The following is a 7,500-nucleotide window of genomic DNA, read 5'->3' on the forward strand; positions in this document are numbered from 1 at the left end:
GGGCTCCATGCGTCCCGGGCATTCGTCCCGGGACGGGGACGGGGACAGGGACAGGGTCGGGAGAGTCCAGGCGGCTTCACTTCCGTGTCCAGCCATCTGATCGCCCAGATTCCCTCGGCCATCTGGTCGCCCGGATCCCCTCGGGCATCTGGTCGCCCGCAACGCTTTCCTATAAGGGCGACCAGATGGCCGAACTTCCCTGGAAGTCCCGATGAGGTGCCATTCGCCGCCCGGATCCCAGCGAGGGCTCCAGGAGGTCGGGTACATTCACGCCTTGGGTCCCCTCTGTCACCTCGCGTGCACAGATTACAAGAAAAGGGGGTAATTTTCCTCCGGATTGCTAGGGAGAAGGGTACGCCCGGACACCCCTCCGAGGCTGGCGGTTCTCTGCCATGGGGACCAGATGGGCTATGCCTGGGCAACACCTCCCTAGGCCACCCGGGGCTTCCTTCCTCCAGGCCAACCGCATGTCAAATTGCCCAGGACGGGCTCCATGGCTCCTGGGCAGTCGTCACCCGGGCGTCCGGGGCTCCATCCAGGCTGACGGCATGGAAAAGTGCCCAGGACAGGCTCCATGCGTCCCGGGCATTCATCCCCCGCGCGTCCGGGGCTCCATCCAGGCTGACGGCATGGCAGAGTGCCCGGGTCGTGATCCATGGTTTCCAGGGATGTCCTCCCCTGGGTGTCTGGGGGCTCCAGGCCGAATGCATGGAAAAGTGCCCAGGACGGGCTCCATGCGTCCCGGGCATTCGTCCCCTGGGCGTCCGGGGCTCCATCTAGGCTGACGGTATGGCAGAGTGCCCGGGTCGGGCTCCATGGTTTTCACGGTGGCCCTCCCCTGGGTGTCTGGGGGCTCCAGGCCGAAGGCACGGAAAAGTGCCCAGGACGGGCTCCATGCGTCCCGGTCACTCGTACCCCGGACGTCCGGGGCTCCATCCAGGCTGACGGCATGGCAGCGTGCCCGGTTCGGGCTCCATGGGTCCCGGGCAGCCCTCCCCCGGGCGTCCGGGGCTCCCACCTCCAGGCAGACGGCATGTCAAAGTGCCCAGGACGGGCTCCATGAGTCTGGGACAGTCCTCCCCCGGGCGTCTGGGACACCCGTCTCCATGAGGCCAACGGCATAGGCAAAGTACCCAGGACGGGCTCCATGGGTCCCGGGCAGACCTCTCCCCGGGCATCCGGGGCTCCCACCTCCAGGCCGACGGAATGTCAAAGTACCCAGGACGGGCTCCATGGGTCCCGGGCAGCTTCCCCCGGGCGTCCGGGGCACCCACCTCCAGGCCGACGGCATGTCAAAGTACCCAGGACGGGCTCCACGGGTCCCGGGCATTCCTCCCCCCAGGTCGTCCGGGCCCTAGAGCTCCGGTGGTCCAACCTGCGCCTGAGGCCCAGCCGGGGTCCAAGAGCCCTGCCTTGCGTGGGCAGGAAGTCAGGAAACCTACCGCGAAGGCTTGGGATGGATGGGGAGCTGGGAGTCCTTTCGATCCCGGCCATCTGGTCGCCCGCGATGCTTTCCAATGGGGCGACCAGATGGCTGGGCTTCCCTGGAAGTCCCGATGAGGTGCCATTCGCCTCCCGGATCCCAGCTAGGGCTCCATGAGGTCGGGTTCTTTTACGCCTTGGGTCCCCTCTGTCACCTCGCGTGCACGGATTGCAAGAAAGGGGGGTAATTTCCCTCCGGATTACTAGGGGCAGGGTACGCCCGGACACCTCTCCAGGGCTGGTGGTTCTCTGCCCGGGGGGACCAGATGAGATATGCCTGGGCAACACCTCCCCCGGGCGTCTGGGGGCTCCATTCTCCGGGCCAACGGCATGGCTCAATGCCCAGGACGGGCTCCACGTGTCCCGGACAGACCGCCCCTGGGCGTCCGGGGCACCCATCTCCAGGAGGCCAATGGGATGGCAAAGTACCCGGGAAGGGCTCCACGGGTCCCGGGCAGCCTTCCCCCGGGCGTCCGGGGCTCCCACCTCCAGGCCGACGGCATGTCACACTGCCCAGGACGGGCTCCATGGGCCCCGGACAGACCTCCCCCCGGGCGTCCGGGGCACCCATCTCCAGGAGGCCAACGGGATGGCAAAGTACCCGGGAAGGGCTCCACGGGTCCCGGGCAGCCTTCCCCCGGGCGTCCGGGGCTCCCACCTCCAGGCCGACGGCATGTCACACTGCCCAGGACGGGCTCCATGGGCCCCGGACAGACCTCCCCCGGGCTTTCCGGGGCACCCATCTCCAGGAGGCCAACGGGATGGCAGAGTAACCGGGAAGGGCTCCACGGGTCCTGGGCAGCCTTCCCCCGGGCGTATGGGGCTCCCACCTCCAGGCCGACGGCATGTCACACTGCCCAGGACGGGCTCCATGGGCCCCGGACAGACCTCCCCCGGGCTTTCCGGGGCACCCATCTCCAGGAGGCCAACGGGATGGCAGAGTAACCGGGAAGGGCTCCACGGGTCCCGGGCAGCCTTCCCCCGGGCGTCCGGGGCTCCCACCTCCAGGCCGACGGCATGTCACACTGCCCAGGACGGGCTCCATGGGCCCCGGACAGACCTCCCCCGGGCGTCCGGGGCACCCATCTCCAGGAGGCCAACGGGATGGCAGAGTAACCGGGAAGGGCTCCATGGGTCCCGGGCAGCCCTCCCCCGGGCGTCCGGGGCTCCCACCTCCAGGCCGACGGCATGTCACACTGCCCAGGACGGGCTCCATGGGCCCCGGACAGACCTCCCCCGGGCGTCCGGGGCACCCATCTCCAGGAGGCCAACGGGATGGCAGAGTACCCGGGAAGGGCTCCACGGGTCCCGGGCAGCCTTCCCCCGGGCGTCCGGGGCTCCCACCTCCAGGCCGACGGCATGTCACACTGCCCAGGACGGGCTCCATGGGCCCCGGACAGACCTCCCCCGGGCTTTCCGGGGCACCCATCTCCAGGAGGCCAACGGGATGGCAGAGTAACCGGGAAGGGCTCCACGGGTCCCGGGCAGCCTTCCCCCGGGCGTATGGGGCTCCCACCTCCAGGCCGACGGCATGTCACACTGCCCAGGACGGGCTCCATGGGCCCCGGACAGACCTCCCCCGGGCGTCCGGGGCACCCATCTCCAGGAGGCCAACGGGATGGCAGAGTAACCGGGAAGGGCTCCACGGGTCCCGGGCAGCCTTCCCCCGGGCGTCCGGGGCTCCCACCTCCAGGCCAACGGCATGTCACACTGCCCAGGACGGGCTCCATGGGCCCCGGACAGACCTCCCCCGGGCGTCCGGGGCACCCATCTCCAGGAGGCCAACGGGATGGCAGAGTAACCGGGAAGGGCTCCATGGGTCCCGGGCAGCCCTCCCCCGGGCGTCCGGGGCTCCCACCTCCAGGCCGACGGCATGTCACACTGCCCAGGACGGGCTCCATGGGCCCCGGACAGACCTCCCCCGGGCGTCCGGGGCACCCATCTCCAGGAGGCCAACGGGATGGCAGAGTAACCGGGAAGGGCTCCATGGGTCCCGGGCAGCCCTCCCCCGGGCGTCCGGGGCTCCCACCTCCAGGACGAAGGCATGTCAAAGTGCCCAGGGCGGGCTCCACGGGCCCCGGGCAGCCCTCCCCCCGGGCGTTCGGGGCACACATCTCCAGGAGGCCAACGGCATTGGCAAAGTACCCGGGAAGAGCTCCACGGGTCCCGACCAGGCTTCCCACGGGCGTCCCGGGCACCCTCCTCCAGGCCGACGGCATGTCAAAGTGTCCAGGACGGGCTCCATGGGTCCCGGGCAGCCCGCTCCCGGGCTCCCACCTCCAGGCCGACGGCATGTCAAAGAGCCCAGGACGGGATCCATGGGTCCCGGGCAGCTTCCCCCGGGCGTCCGGGGCACCCACCTCCAGGCCGACGGCATGTCAAAGAGCCCAGGACGGGATCCACGGGTACCGGGCAGTCCTCCCCCGGGCGTCCGGGGCTCCCATCTGCAGGCCAACGGCATGGCTCAATGCCCAGGACGGGCTCCATGGGTCCCGCGCAGGCCTCCCCCGGACGCGTCCGGGGCAACCATCTCTATGAGGCCAACGGCATTGGCAAAGTACCCGGGAAGGGCTCCACGGGTCCCGGGCAGGCCTCCCCCGGGCGTCCAGGGCACCCACCTCCAGGCCGACGGCATGTAAAAGTGCCCAGGACCAGTTCCACGGGGCTCCCTTCCCCGGGCCAAAGCATTCCAGAGTGCCCAGGACGGGCTCCACGGGTCCCGGGCGTCCAGGGCTCCCTTCCCCGGGCCAACGGCTTGTCCGAGTGCCCAGGACGGGCTACGGGCCCCGGGCGTCCGGGGCACCCTTCCCCGGGCCAGCGGCATGTCAGAGTGCCCAGGACGAGTTCCACGGGACCCGGACGTCCGGGGCTCCCTTCCCCGGGCCAACGGCATACAGGAGTGCCCAGGACGGGCTCCACGGGTCCCGGTCGTCTGGGGCTCCCTTCCCCGGGCCAACAGCTTGTCAGAGTGCCCAGGACGGGCTCCACGGGTCCCGGGCAGTCCTCCCCCCCGGGCCAACAGCAGGTCAGAGTGCCCAGGACGGGCTGCACGGGTCCCGGGCAGCTCCATGCCCAAACCCATTTGAAAACCCGCCGCAGCGAAGGGGTTATAGGCGGCCATCTATTCGAATGCACAAATGCATGCTGTGACATCGCATTCCTTTACAGCGAGATGCCTTGGCATCGCAAGTCAGTAGATCAACTTGATCTAGAGGACACACAAACTAAAGGCATAATACAATCTATTTTTCAAACTCCAACCTGCGCAACAGGAGGGAAAGTGTTGATATACTAGCCCCTTCAGTGCTAATGACGGCTCCTGCTCGTCACGATTCCAGTAGGGAAGGTGTTGGTACATTCCTTATGTTGGAGCGCCATCTAGAGCAAGTCCGGTAGATAATGTGTTTGCAATAGTAGCGCGCAATGCTTTCCAATGGGGCGACCAGATTGCCGGGCTGACATGGAAGGCCTGAGGTCCAGGGGAGGGCGGCCTCCCCATCCCGGGCGCTGTCCTTGGTCCTGCTGCGTGGCAGGGTGCCCGGGACGGGGTCCTGGAGGGCCCGGGGAGGCTTCCCCTGCGCCTCCGGGCTTGGGAGCCCAGGCTGGGTCCAGGGGCCCGGCCGGGCCCCGGGTCGGGTGCCACGGCCCTGGGCCCTGTCTCCCAGCCTGCCGCACTGCCAAGGGCCCGGAAAGGGGTTCCGGTGTGCCCGGGGAGCCTCCCCTTGCTTGGCTGGGTTCAGGAGCAGTGGCTAGGGCCCCTGAGGGCCCGGGGAGGGCGGCCTCCCCACCCCGGGCTCTGTCCTTGGTCCTGCTGCGTGGCAGGGTGCCCGGGACGGGGTCCGGAGGGACCGGGGAGGCGTCCCATGCACCTCCGGGCTTGGGAGCCCCGGCTGCGTCCAGGGGCCCGGCCGGGCCCCGGGTCGGTTTCTCCGGCCCTGGGCCCTGTCTCCCAGCCTGCCGCACTGCCAAGGGCCCGGGAAGGGGTTCCGATGTGCCCGGGGAGCCTCCCCTTGCTTGGCTGGGTTCAGGAGCAGTGGCTAGGGCCCCTGAGGGCCCGGGGAGGGCGGCCTCCCCACCCCGGGCTCTGTCCTTGGTCCTGCTGCGTGGCAGGGTGCCCGGGACGGGGTCCGGAGGGACCGGGGAGGCGTCCCATGCACCTCCGGGCTTGGGAGCCCCGGCTGCGTCCAGGGGCCCGGCCGGGCCCCGGGTCGGTTTCTCCGGCCCTGGGCCCTGTCACCCAGCCTGCCGCACTGCCAAGGGCCCGGGAAGGGGTTCCGGTGTGCCCGGGGAGCCTCCCCTTGCTTGGCGGGGTTCAGGAGCAGTGGCTAGGGCCCCTGAGGGCCCGGGGAGGGTGGCCTCCCCACCCCGGGCTCTGTCCTTGGTCCTGCTGCGTGGCAGGGTGCCCGGGACGGGGTCCGGAGGGACCGGGGAGGCGTCCCATGCACCTCCGGGCTTGGGAGCCCCGGCTGCGTCCAGGGGCCCGGCCGGGCCCCGGGTCGGTTTCTCCGGCCCTGGGCCCTGTCTCCCAGCGTGCCGCACTGCCAAGGGCCCGGGAAGGGGTTCCGATGTGCCCGGGGAGCCTCCCCTTGCTTGGCTGGGTTCAGGAGCAGTGGCTAGGGCCCCTGAGGGCCCGGGGAGGGCGGCCTCCCCACCCCGGTCTCTGTCCTTGGTCCTGCTGCGTGGCAGGGTGCCCGGGACGGGGTCCGGAGGGACCGGGGAGGCGTACCATGCACCTCCGGGCTTGGGAGCCCCGGCTGCGTCCAGGGGCCCGGCCGGGCCCCGGGTTGGTTTCTCCGGCCCTGGGCCCTGTCTCCCAGCCTGCCGCACTGCCAAGGGCCCGGGAAGGGGTTCCGGTGTGCCCGGGGAGCCTCCCCTTGCTTGGCTGGGTTCAGGAGCAGTGGCTAGGGCCCCTGAGGGCCCGGGGAGGGCGGCCTCCCCACCCCGGGCTCTGTCCTTGGTCCTGCTGCGTGGCAGGGTGCCCGGGACGGGGTCCGGAGGGACCGGGGAGGCGTCCCATGCGCCTCCGGGCTTGGGAGCCCCGGCTGGGTCCAGGGGCCCGGGCGGGCCCCGGGTCGGGTGCTCAGGCCCTGGGCCCTGTCTCCCAGCCTGCCGCACTGCCAAGGGCCCGGAAAGGGGTTCCGATGTGCCCGGGGAGCCTCCCCTTGCTTGTCTGTGTTCAGGAGCTCCATCCGGGGCCCCTGAGGGCCCCGGGGAGGGTGGCCTCCCCACCCCGGGCTCCGTCCTGGGTCCTGCCGCGGGGCAGGGTGCCCGGGACGGGGTCCGGCGGGCCCGGGGAGGCTTCCCCTGTGCCTCCGGGCCTGGGAGCCCCGGCTGGGTCCAGGGGCCCGGTCGGGGCCCCGGGTCGGGCGCTCCGGCCCTGGGCCCGGTCCCCCGGGCTGCCGCTCCACCCAGGGCCCAGGACAGGGGTCCGTCGGTCCCTTGCAGGCCTCCCCTGCTTGTCAAGGTGTAAGCGGGCCCCGGGTCGGAGGGCCCGCCGGCCCCTGGCAGCCTCCATGGCTGTGGCCCGGCTGGGGCCCCGGGCCTCCGGCCCGCCATGCCCCGGGCACCCGCTCCCTCCTTCGTGGGGGCACGGGGCGACCGGATGGCGTCCCTTTCGTGCCCGGCCATCTGGTCGCCCGGATCCCCTCGGCCATCTGGTCTCCCGGATCCCCTCGGCCATCTGGTCTCCAGGATCCCCTCGGCCATCTGGTCTCCCGGATCGCCTCGGCCATCTGGTCGCCCGCAATGCTTTCCAATGGGGGCGACCAGATGGCCGAACTTCCCTGGAAGTCCCGATGAGGTGCCATTTGCCTCCCGGATCCCAGCGAGGGCTCCAGGAGGTCGGGTACTTTCGCGCCTTGGGTCCCCTCTGTCACCTCTAGTGCACGGATTACAAGAAAGGGGGGTAATTTTCCTCCGGATTACTAGGGAGAGGGTCAGTCAGACCTCCGTGTGGTCTGGCGATTCTGAATCAGGGGAAGGCAGGACCCGGGCCCTCCCGCCGGGGCCCCCAGGGGC

This window comes from Lissotriton helveticus, chromosome 11 (genome assembly GCF_964261635.1).
Source record: "Lissotriton helveticus chromosome 11, aLisHel1.1, whole genome shotgun sequence".
In the NCBI taxonomy this organism is placed as follows: domain Eukaryota; kingdom Metazoa; phylum Chordata; class Amphibia; order Caudata; family Salamandridae; genus Lissotriton; species Lissotriton helveticus.